Source organism: Tamandua tetradactyla, chromosome 8, assembly GCF_023851605.1.
Source record: "Tamandua tetradactyla isolate mTamTet1 chromosome 8, mTamTet1.pri, whole genome shotgun sequence".
Lineage (NCBI taxonomy): Eukaryota > Metazoa > Chordata > Mammalia > Pilosa > Myrmecophagidae > Tamandua > Tamandua tetradactyla.
Window position 1 is genome coordinate 77676983 of NC_135334.1, and position 13486 is coordinate 77690468.

General features: G+C 35.5%; 1 pseudogene; it reads right to left on the minus strand.

Moving 5' to 3' along the window:
* Nucleotides 1-5585: 5585 nt before the first annotated feature.
* On the minus strand, nucleotides 5586-12858 carry LOC143645177 (olfactory receptor 52A1-like; annotated as a pseudogene).
* Nucleotides 12859-13486: the final 628 nt, after the last annotated feature.

The following is a 13486-nucleotide window of genomic DNA, read 5'->3' on the forward strand; positions in this document are numbered from 1 at the left end:
AATACTCCCAGCTAAGATTTTCTCTCTCTGTCCCAAACACATAGGGTACATGTTTTATCATTCTAATTTCGTTATGCTTAAAATTCTTTGAAAAGATGTCCTGCATACTTTATTTAGTTCCAGGATGAGTAAACCAATATTTGTGTATACTTATTGGTAGAATAAACTATTAAAAATAGTATAATGTATCATCTAATATCTATGCATCTAGATAAATTTTTGATGAGGCTGTAGGATATTATTACAGAGTCATAAATACTAATTTGTTCCTCAGAAACTCACCAATATATATTCGTTAAGAAGTATATGTCGGGCGGGCCACGGTGGCTCAACAGGCAAGAATGCTTGCCTGCCATGCCCGAGGACCCGGGTTCAATTCCTGGTGCCTGCCCATGTTAAAAAAAAAAAAAAGCATATGTCAACTGGACACTTTTATGTCTTCTACAGTGTAAAATCAATTAGACCTATTTCTGTCAATCATTTATTAAAATAAAAGATTAGCATATAAATGATTAGATGTTAGACTTTGATTAACAGTTGGATTCTTTGTAATTGTTGTGGTAGGCTATAAGATCAGAAAATATTCATTTGTACACAAATATTTTGGTATACAGAAAAATATGACTCACTTTCACACTGTTATTTTATTAATATGCTTACCACAATATTACCATGAATTCTAAGTTGCACTTCCTTTTGTTAAAGGACACTTCATTCATAAAATGGCAAATGACAACCACTGTTTTAGATCTAAGAAGTGCTTGCTTCCCTTGATGTGTAATAGAAAGTATCCATATTTTCTTTGACCTATGAGGTATGCAAAGTCAATTATGAAACGAGTATATTCATGTATTTTTATGTAATTTAGATTCAAGTAATGCAATTTAGATTTAGGAATTTAATATAGATTCAAGTCTTGTTGGTTATATATTGAGCATGATTGCCCTGTCTATGGCATTCTTGCTTATTCATTTTCCAAACAAAAATACATTTGTTGATGTCCAAATAATCAAGATGATGATGTGTTCTGGGTCTTGAAGAAGAAATTATTTCCTATCTTTAACTTACAAAGATATCTCATTGTTTTCTTCATAGAAATTTTTATTGTTTTAAGGTTTATATCTAGGTCCTGTGCATAACTTCAATAAATATTTTATATAGTATGAAAAGTAGGTTAAGTTTCCTTTTCCTTTATATGAATAGCCAATTATTGGCGTAACATTTGTTGAAAATGCTTTCCATTTTCCGATGAATTCCTTTGTTACCTTAATCTAAATTCAATTTATCATATATTTGTGGGTTCATAGGCAGGGTCTCTTTTCTGCTTGATTAATCTATTTGTTTATCCTTATGCTGGAAAGCACACTGTCTGAATTTTGATACTTTTATATTAGTCCTGATGTTAGGTAATGTGAGTACTCAAAATGTATTCGTCACGTAAAACTTGCTTTAGATATGTCTTTGACTTTCCAAGTAAATTATTGAATTAGCATTTCAATTCACATAAAAAATGGGTAAGAGATATTTAAGAATGCTTTAGATCAATTTGATATATAGATCAATTTAAAGAGAACTGATTTTAATATTGAGATACCTAAAATATGAATGTTCCATTGTCCTATATCTTTAGGATTTATCTAATTTCTCTTAACAGTGTTTCATAAATTTCAGAATAGAATCATTGAAGTATTTAATAATTTTATTGACACATAAGTGTTTCCTAAGTACATTATGTTTTTAAAATCTATGGAGAAAATACTGTGTTTTATTTTCCAATTTATTGTTTCCAGTATGTAGAATTCAAGTATATGCATATTGACCATATAACCTCTAATCTTGCTCAATTCGTGGTATAAGCTTTATTGGTATAATCTTTAAAATCTCTCATATAAAAAATTGTGTCTACTACAAATAAAGCTTTGGAGCTGGTAAAGGGTATGGAACTCAGCCTGGCACACAGGATGCGCATAGTTGCTATTCTCTTCTCCAGTCCTCTATTTTTCTGAGAGTTATCATCTCAACCATACCGAATCTCAGACTGTTGGGCACTGGTATTTATCTGTAACCCATCACACCTTTCATTTTTCAGTTGTACTTCTTGAATTAAAACTTGTCTTCAATCCTATTTTCAGATTATCATTTTATGGATTGTGTGTGAGTGAATTCTTCCAAGAATTTCATTCTAATACTGTTTCTTCAGTGACTCCTAGACTTTGATGGTCAGTTTAAGTTGGAACCTTAATAATGGTCGCTGGTTTTCTGCCTTGGGTTAAGAACAGTGTTAAATATTATACATAGAAGTGGTAGAAGTAGGACAACATATTACCTGTATTTTTAATACTGTTTAAACATAAAGACAGAGTTTAGAAAAAAAGACAAATAGGCTTGCTAACTGAACTTCTAAATGAAGTCAATTAAATGTCAAGTGAGGGCCATATGATAATGGAAGAGCTTACCCCAGTGCAGGACCGACATTGCCAGTAGCAGCAGCACAGTGCTCCTCCCAAGGAGAAAAATATTGAGATGACACAAATGTTCTGACTTATCCTTTCTAAATTAGATATTTAGAAGAGGGACCCATAATGGACCAGAAGGGTTGGTTTAATATGGCTTCCTCATCCCAAAGGTAATATCAAGAGTGGTAAGAATCAACTACACCTCATATTGTTCAACAGTAAGGAATAATAAATAATTTTAAATGTTTATTATTTTTATATTTATATTTTATTATTTATTTTTAATATTTAATTACTTGTTTATTTTTATATTTATATATTTTTAACTTTTAATTAAAAATAAATAATCAAATTCTATTCTTTTCTCATGTACTCTTACCAACAAATAAGAGATCCTACTGAAAGTTCTCTTGGTAATATTTCAATATTTATTCATCAGATTGGAAATATAAGGCAAGGAGACTCCTGTAAAAGAATGTGCAAGAGAAATATGTATTTTACAGAAAGGATATACAAATATCACGACAGAAAAATATTTTGCTCTTTGTTCAATGCATATTATAAGGAAATCCATTTTTTTCTATCAAATATCAATGCATAAAATGCTTGATGACAAACTGTTAATAAGAGTTCAGGCAAACATTTTATTTTAATTATTGTAGAAATTGATACAATATTTGTGGAGGAAGATTTTGATGTATCTATAAATCATTAATAAGATCTTAGTTGAGTATTTTTTCTTTTTCCAAGCAATTTCATGTTCAGGAATTTATCCAATAATTTTCCAGGTCTGAAAATGTGTTAGAGTGTGGAGAGTCCTGCCATTTGTCCTTGCACGGACCTATTTTGTTCTGTATTTCATCTGTATTCTTCAGCTTGGAACTGATCTGGGAAATTGTAAGGCTATGTTGAGTGAACATTTTGAACTCATGACTAGACATTTCATAAATTATGGATTATTGAAGATATTAAAATATTTTCTGGTTTCAAATTCTGTCCCTGCATGGGTCCAAGATCCCTACATATGTTCCAGGGACTGCTGGAACTAGAAATCGTTAGAAATATTTCAAAACTTTAACAAATACATTTAGAGCTGTATTGGACCAGCCAAGTAATGCTGCTGCCTGTTTATGGCCTACCAGTTGTGAATGGTTTTTGAAGCTGGACATTTGCAAACAATTTTCTGATCTAACTTTGAGCACAACTTCATCAAAAAGCAAAAATAAACAAAACAAAAACCTCCATTCCTCATTAGAGGACCTGATTTACTAATGCACTGTCTTAAATTATTATAATTATATTTTTAATTGCATCAATAAAAACTGGGTGGAAATGTGTTTTGCTTTGCTATATAAATGCCTAAAGCATTTCTCTAATTTTCCTTAATGGCCAGCTAAGAATAAATCATTAATTTTTTTTTAAAGAAAAAGCAATTCTGACCCATAATGTAGAATTATAAGAAATTTCTTCTCATGTTATATGATTTCTAACCTAAATAAATTAATTTAGCCAAGTAAAATAGAACTGTTTGGTAAACCAATAATCTAAACATTATCTCTCATAAATATTGTTTATTTATGTTTTCAAAATATGCCCCATGATACCCTCTGGATTTATAAAATATTCATCATAACAAAGGTAACTGACAAGGACTGCCCATAGAACCAGAAAGATTATCCACCACCTACATGGCATGAACTTCAATATTTCTTACATCTGTGGTGAATATGAAAAACAAAATATGGACATCTGCATATAAGGAAGTTTTGCATGATATTTTAAAAAGATGATCGCTGATCCGAAGTCTTCATGAACAACCCATTTATCTTAATATCACAAGTCATTAATCTTAGACTAACCACTTCGTATCACTGATGATATGATAGCCTTAACTCACTTAGAAGCATGTTGTTTATATCTACTGTAAAAGTGTGCTGAAACATGTTCAGGTGAAAGCACACACCACACACACACACATCTACTTTTCATATTCAGAGACTTATTGCACTACAAATTAAAGATTTCATGATAAATCATATTCAATTTTATAAAGCTTGCATGGATATTGTTGATAATTGTATTTTCCTTGTTTTCTGAAACTGTAATCTGCATTCAAACCATATTGAGAAAAAAAAAGTGCAGAAGTCTGAACACACATTTTTCTAGTGAAATCTCCTCACCACCTACCCCTGCATGTGCCTCATCAGTGCCTTGGCCATGCATAAATTATTCCTCAACAGTTAGACTACCTAATTGAAAAACAAAACACACAGTCTTCTGCTTCTTTCACCTACATTCCAGTGTTTCATTCTCTTTGCTAAAATATCTAACACATAACCCTAATCTGTCTCTCTCTCTTTTTTTCCTTCCAGGAACTTAGGGGGACAGGCCCAAGAAACATAACAATTATGATAAATGTACTTCTGTATTACTATTGTCTAGAATAAAATTTATAATACTTAAGCTCTCTAAAACATGTATTGAATTAATACAATAGTTAATGGTGTACGGAGTGGAAAAACTGTTGATGTGAAAAATTGAACACCAGAGTTCAATGCTCTTTGGCCTGTAGCTGCCAGTATGATTCTGAAGACAGATTTAAATATTTAGACTTTATTGCTGCATTGGCCTAACAAAGACTTTTGCAAAAAAAAGACATATTTAATATCCTAATTCTCATACTCTTTTTAACAAGTGGGATGATAAAGGAAAAAAGTTCGGGAAGCAGCTTGTTTTTCTTCTGTACCTGGACATTCAAAAGCAATGAGCCTTGGAGCTCATGTAACAAACTTTAACATGAGATACACATATTTCATGAGCCTTTCTGGAGATGGATAGTGGAGGAGAAATCTTAAGCAGGAACTTATTACTTAAAGAAAAGAGAAAAACACATATACATTATTTTCTCTCTTTCCAGCTCTGAATTTCATTATTCAGGAAGCATCTAAGTCTTTATTGAGGGAGAGGTATCATGGGATATGCTGATCAGGAAACAAACTATATTGCCTGGAAATTGAAAGAAACAATAAATGTAAATTTCAAGCTCCTCTTATAATTTTATGTTTCTCTTATCATGAAAGATGAATACTGTTCACAAAGAACACCTGAAGGCATTAATCAAGGGAGATTTTATGGGCAGATCATTTTGACCATGTATATATGGAACTCCTTGGTCTTTACAACACAGATAAGTGGATTGAGAAATGGGGGGAAGAGCAAGTAAATGCTGGAGACAAGATTATATGGATATAAGGGTGAATGTGAGAACTAAACCTATATGTGAAGAAGGAGAAGAAGGCGAGGAGGTAGAATTCAAAGAAGTCACAAATGTGGGCAATGCAGGTATTGAATGCCTTAAACCTAGCTTCCTTCTGGAGCACATGAAAATCTGCTGTAAGAATCTGGATATAGGACAAAGCAATGAATATGAGGTCAAACCCTGCAACACTGAAGGTCACAAACAAACCATGGCTCTTGTTGACCTGAACATTTGTTTCATCTAGTTTCACAATGGTCCTATACTCATAAGAGTGAAAGATAACTGTTGTATGATAAATTGAAGCTGACACTTTATCAGTACAAGACACAGGGTTACGAGAATGGCAGCCCTGAATATAACTACACCTCCGGTTTGAGTGACCAACTGGCAGGTGAAGAAGGTGGCATGTCTCAGTGGATAACAGATGGCAACATAACAGTCCAGAGTCATGGCCAGTGGGATGCCTGACTCTATGCACTGTAATGTGTGCATAACTCACATTTGTAGCAAACAGGAATCAAAATATCTTTGGCATGTGGAGTCAGAAGATTACAAACATCTTGGGCATTATGCTGATACCAAGGGCAAAATCTGTGGCTCTCAGCATACCTAGGAATATGTACATGGGCTCTTGGATGCTGCACTCAGATTTGATGATGAACAGAAGTAAGTAATTTCCAACCATAGAGATGATGTACATGGCACAGAATGGAATCCAATCCAGCACTCCACAGATTCTGGTCCTGGGATTCCTACTAGTTTCAGTACAGGAGATATGAAGCCTATAAAGTTGGGAATGGAAGTATTTCTCTTGGTGCTCCTGTTGCATCAAAATACGTTTTTTCATCGTGCGCTGTTTCTCTTCTCCTTCCTATTTTTATCCAAACCCAGCTTTTGTCAGTGTCTGTCTGATTTTGGTAGAATTTTAAGAACATATCATCTAACTTACTCATAGTATTAATGAAAAAATTCAGATGCCTGGAGATACATCACAACTTTCAGTTGAGTCATCCACAATCAGTGTGTCACAAGAAATGTTATGTGAATGGCAGGCTGACTGCCTTTAGAACCAGCAAAATCACCTGTGTAAAGCAACAACCTTCTAACCTGACTGTTACTTCCCTTCCAAACCTGTTGACAAAAAAATCAGAGATGTTTATTTTGCTTGTAAATGGCATTTTTAACATAATTGTTGCATCTCTACATAATCCACCCACATTCTGTCTACTTCTGTTGTAAACTGTTATTCCCAGTTGTCTTTCACTCATCAGCTGCCAGTTTGGACTGGCAATTTCTCAAACTCTGACCAGTTGATTCCTGAGGTCCTAAAATAATATTGTGCATGCATCTATATTACCTGCATCTGTATATGTTTGGACATTGTGGTAGTTTCATGTGTTAACTTGCCTAGGTGATGGTGCCTAGTGCTGGTACTGTAGCCTTGAATCATGTGAAATTCATCTATGGCTGACTACAGCCACAATTGGCTAAGGGGAGTGCCTTTCACAATGAGTGATGTTTAAATTAATTAGCTGGAGGCTTAAAAGAGAGGTCAGAAGAGAGCTGAATGCAGCACAGCCAAAGCAGCTCAGCATACTTCATTTCAGTACCTGCAGTTCAGCTCAAAAGTTTGGGGATGCAGAAAGGAATTGCCCTGGAGAAGGATGTTGGAACTCAGAAGCCAGTCAGAAGGCCAGCAGACGTTGCTATGTGCCTTTCCATGTAAGAGAGAGACTCAGATGAAAGTTAGCTGCTTTTCCTCAGAAGAACCACACATTTTTAACTAAATAAATCCCCTTTTATTAAAAGCGGATCCATTTCTGGTGTGTTGCATTCTGGCAGCTTTGGTAAACTAAAACATTTTGGTAACAGAGTGGGGTGCTGCTGCAGTTTGCAAATACAGACCTGTTGGAATGATTTTTTGTTTGTTTGGGTTTTGTTTTGGATGTGTAAGGGAAAGATGTGGAGGAACTGTGAGGAGCTTCATGTAGAAGGCCTGGAGTGCTCTGAAGAGACTGTTGGTATAAGTGGAACCACTGTCAGTCTGGACAAATGGGGACAGAAAAGGGATAAATAATAGTTTGCAGAGTGAGAACCATGGAAGCTAGAGTCTGAAGCCAAGCAACCTCAGGCCAGGAAAGCAGACACACGTATACATGTGGAGAAGGTGAGTTTGCCCCAGGAGCAGAGAGTAGGCCTTCTGCATTGTTGCTCAGAGAGAGTTGTGCCACCCCAGGCATTGAAGAGGGTGGAGCACATGAACTGGGGATTGGGGGGAGCCTGAGTGCTACCCCATTATTCTGGGAGGGGGGTTGAGCATGTACCCAGAGATGCCAGAGATCCTGGGTGCTGCCCCAAAGTTTGGAGAGGATGGCGCTGAGAAAAATGTGGTCTCCCCAATGTCCACCATTAGAACCACCCCAGTGTTTGGAGAGAACAAAGCCACTGCATAGGCCCTTAGAAAGTTTGTGGGACTGTCACTTCCTAAAGCCCTGAGGATAAATGACTCTCAGACCTTGAAATCCAATGGAGTCTTCCCTGCAGGTTTTCAGAACTGCTTGGGTCTGGGGACACCTGTGTTCCTTTTGATTTCTCCCTATGGAAACAACAACTTGTATCCTATGACTGTCCTTCCTTTGTATATTGGCAGCAGATAACTTATTTAGTGTTTCACAGGTCCAGAGCCAGAAGAGATTTTTTGCCTTAGAATAGGCCATGCTTGTAGTTGATTTTGATGATATTTTGTACTATATTTGAGTTGGTATTGTACTTGTATTATTACTGAAATGATCTGGGGCTTTTGTGATGTTGTGATGAAGTGAATGTGTTTCATTAAGTATGGTTTAAGGTGATGTGTATAGTTGCCAAGTTGATAAGGAGCAGACAATATGGTAGTTAGGTTCAGGTGTCAATTTGGCCAGGTGATGGTGCCCAATTCTGTTGCTGTGGACTTGAATCATTCACATGTGAAATTCATCTATGGCTGATTACATCTGCAGTTGGCTAAGGGGAGTGCCTTCCACAATGAGCAGTGTTTAAATTAATTAGCTAGAGACTTAAAAGAGAGAGGTCAGAAAAGAACTCAATGCAGCACAGTCAAAGCAGCTTAGCATACTCTATCTTAGCACTAGCAGCTCAGCCCAGAAGTTTGGAGACACAGAAAGGAATTACCCTGGGGAAGGCTATTGGAACCAGAAGCCAGGAGAGAAGGCCAGCAGACATCACTGTGTGCTTTCCCATGTAACAGAGAACTCAGATGAAAAGTTAGGTGCCTTTCCTCTCAAGAGCTATACATTTTTAACTAAATGTCCCCTTTTATTAAAAGCCAAACCTTCTCTGGTGTGTTGCATTCTGGCAGCATAGGCAGACTAAAACAGATGTCCTTTCAAGAGAATGTGAAAGAAGAGTCTTTAGAAAAAATTCATTCAAATTTATAAATTTTCATTAGTCACAGCATAAGTTCCCTGCTGTTTTTCAAATTTCTAGAAAAACTGCATTTTGTTTTGCCACATTTATAACAGCTGACGTCCTTAAAATTAATTGTGTGCTTACAATAGAGAACATACACACTTGCATTCATATTACAAAGTGAATAGAGAGAAATAACCTCTACATGGCAAGAGAATAGGCAGCAGCAATGCATGGGTAGGAAGAAATTATTTCTGGAGAAGTACATTATATGGAAAAGATAATGGAAATGGGTACTGGCTAGAATAGAGACCAGTGCCTAGGATTCAACTTCACTGCTACCATTAGCCTAAGACTTTGCCAAATTAGGTTCATCCATTTTAGTAAAGTACAAATACTCTAGAAAGTGGGTCATTACGTGAGCTCGGCCATTAGCAAATTCCAGAAAATAAATGGGTAAAAATGAGAGTTAAAATTACTGAAAGAAGTCAAATATAAAATTAATCATAGTGTACAGTATGGAATATTTGAAGTTATTAAGAAGAGGAATATAAAATAAATATCTTGAGAATCAACTCTCAGTTTTACTGATGACTGAGATTTCAAAAACCTTGGCTCCTTATGTCTTCACTGAGAGTTTTCCTTTGGTAAAAATCTTCAGTCTTTAAAGTCACACACCTGAGTCAAACAAAACTTGCAAACTATACATTACAGAAATCATCCAGATGCTATGAAGTTATTTCATTCTTTGATGGCCCAATAAAGTTATTTTCAAATCATTCCAATAGCTCCTAACTAACTAACTACATATTCCTAAGCAAAATACCAGTTATAAAGTTAGCAGCACTGGCTTATACTGCTAAATTGCAAGTAACAAGATGAAGTCAGTCATGACCCTATTATGTGTGAAAGCTTCATTCTGCAGCTTGCATTGAGGATAATCAATGAAGTAAGTATCTTATTTCCACAGGTCTGTCCGTATGCTCGAGTCTGACTCCCTGACCTACAAATCACTGACTCTTAGAGGAGCAAAGTTGTTTCTTTTCCAAAGTTAGTCACAATCGGAATAAGCATCCTCAAGAGTCTTCACGGTGTCTGGCACATTCCAGAGTAAACTGCTGTGACATGAGACTCACCTGAATTTTCATGTAGTCGGGTGGCAGCTAGGAAATTACATAAGCAACTGTGCAATGAGCACTGACTTAGTGGGATTGAGTGACCTTTGGCGTAATAAGACTAACTCCTTAATGCGTGTTGAGAATGATTTTTTCTCTTACCAGATTAATGAATGATATTGTTCATTGTCATATATGTTTCACTCATCACTTCCATTTCCCTCAGTGGGTTCCAGAAACATACTCACACTTCTTGTGTTCTGAAATGACTGTTCTTACTCTCTCCACTCACTGTAAAAGTAGTCAATTAATGCAATGGAGTTAATGTCAATTGGTGGTGAGAACATTAACCAAAACTATATTCTGGACATCTTTCTGGATAGGCCTTCAAATTCTGCAAAGCAAATACTCATCTTAATCCACAGCTCTCTTGATCATGTTTTAGTGTTGATACACCAACAAAACTTATAACAAGACCTCTGGGATTCTTGGAAAAAGTAGAAATTTATTTAGCTCAAATTGGTACCTGCATTTATGTTCCATAATGATAGTGTGGAAAAGGAGGAGGAATATGAACATGGGATGAGGGGCTTTTCCAGTGACTACTCAAAACCTGTGGGACACATCAGATTTTAAATAGCCCTCTTAGGCTCACCCATAATAAAATCTCTGAAATAATTCCTACAGTTGCAGAAAGGTCCTCGTTCTCTCCTTTTATCCTTCCCCACATGCTCAATGCAGAATAATTCATGAACACAAAATTTTGTTTAGTAAGCTAGTTCCTTTTTACTCTCATATTGTAAAAACAATATAAAGTCCCTTTAAAGACAGATCAATTTCTATCAAAATCATGTTCTCTTCCTAATCTTTCCTTCCACCTGGTATTTCTTGAAATAATTCATTTTCCATAAAACCCTTTTATGACGTAGAGTGTTTGCTTTTTGGTGTACTGCAATAACTCTTCACATTTTTATTTTTGCAATTTATTTACTAAAGTTAGTAATATTTTGAAAGTGACTAATTCCAATGGACTTTTCTAAGTCCTAGTAGGTTGAGCTCTTTCCAGGTGCTTACACTTCTTGCTAATATTTCCTCCATTCCTGCCTTTTCACCATTATTTCTTCCTTCTTCATTCCAAAGCAGGTGCTATATGCCTCCTATGTCTGAGGAATCATGCTGGATGATCTTGATTGGACAAAAATAATAAAAGCAGTACTCATGTTATTGACCTTTAAATTTTGCCTAATACATGAGTTGAATTAGTATACCTTTTATGATAGTGAATGATAAGTTTTAGGAAAACTATGCACCTACTATCTTTGTCCATATTATTGTTCCCTCTTGCTCATATATATATATACACACACACACATAGATATATGTATTGTTAATCAACTCAAAGGTATTTGATGAAATGCTGAGTGATAGACAAATTTAATAGACAAGAAATTCTCACAAAAGTGAGAAATACTTTCAGTGGTGGAGTGTATGCACACCAGCTTTGAGGTAGAATAAGAAATACAGACAAAAAACAGAATGCACTTTCTAGAATTTCCCCTGAGAAGTGAAAAGAAGCACTATATTCAGTGGGTAGATCTATATCAGCTAATTTTCAGCTTATTAATGAATAATCAAAACTAATTTAGACTATTCGCCATATTGGTCCCTACTTCTTTTCTTCTAGTGAATTTCTTCAAATTTTGCTGCCTCCCAAAGTTATTAATTAGGTTGTATTCACCCTAAACTAGACAAACTTCTTAGCAATTCCATCTATCCACAAGACTTTATTCAAATCACCTTCATTATGCCCACTACTATAACAACATTTTCAGCTAAATTTTCTCTCTCTGTACTATATACATAGCGTACAACTTTTATCATCCTAGTTTGATTCTGTTTCACGTTTTTTGAAAAGCTCTTCCTAACCACTTTCTTTAGCCCTAAGATGAGTAAGCCACATTTTTTGTGCTTTATTAACACTTTTTAGAAACACCTTCATGCACAGGTCAATATTATTGATCTAGATAATTTTTTGGTTAAACAAATCAATGCACATTAAACAATCATGAATCCTAATTTCTTTCTCCAAACCTTTAGAAATGTAATCTAAGAATCCTGAATCAACCTGGTACTTTAGGTTTTCCACAGTGTAAAATCGATTAGACCTATTTTCTGTCAAATCCTCATTAAAGCAAAAAAAAAAAATTTAATTCTATGAAAAAATGAATATAGGGTGGTGCAAAGGTGACTTAGTGGCAAGAATTCTCACCTATGGAGCTGACAACCCGGATTCAGTTCCCCAAACCTGTCCATGTCAAAAAAAAAAAAAGAATATAAAAGGTGAAAAGTTAAACTTAGTTGAAAAAGCTTTGTTTTTTTCTTTTTTAGAGACATAACATTGGAAACATGTGCCTCTGTTCTTCAAAAGTTTTTGTACACAGAATAATAAGAATCAGTCAAAACCTTATTTTATCAGTTTGTTCACAGCAAAGTTTCCAAAAATTCTACTCTGCATTCTCTTTTGTTAAGGGATACATCACATGTATGAACTACCATCAGATATCTTTTATTTTAGCTCACAGTACCAAGAAATATTTACTTACCTTGATAACTCTGTCATGGTCAGTTTCATGTGTCAACTTGGCTAAGTTGTGGTACCTGTTTGTCTGGTTGGGCAAGTGCTGGCTTGTCTGTTGCAATGAGGACATTTCCTAGAATTAGATCATGATCACGTCAGCTGCATCCACAGCTGATTCCATTTGTAATCAGCCAAAGAGGAGTGTTTTCTGTAATGAGTGATGCTTAACCTAATCACGGGAAGCCTTTTAAGGAGGATTCAGAAGAGACAGGCTCTATTCCTGCTTGGGCTGGCAAGCCTCTCCTGTGGAGTTTGTCCAGACCTTCCATTGGAGTCGCTGGCTTCACAGCCTGCCCTCCCGATTTTGGACTCTGTGTTCCCATGGTCATGTGAGGCACTTTTATAAATTTTATATTTACAAGTGTTCCTGTTGATTCTTTTTCTCTAGAGAACCCTACCTAATACATCTTGGTACCAGGAGTGGTTCTTAAGAAACAGAATCTTAAAAATGGGTTTTTATGAATGCTTTTCTACTCTGACTGGACTCAAAGACACTAAGGACTCTGATTCCCATAATCAGAATGACACTCTCAATCCATGGAGTGAGTTGGCAAAAGAGATAGTCAAAATATCACCATTTGATTCTCCTAATGCTTCACTTGTACAAAGC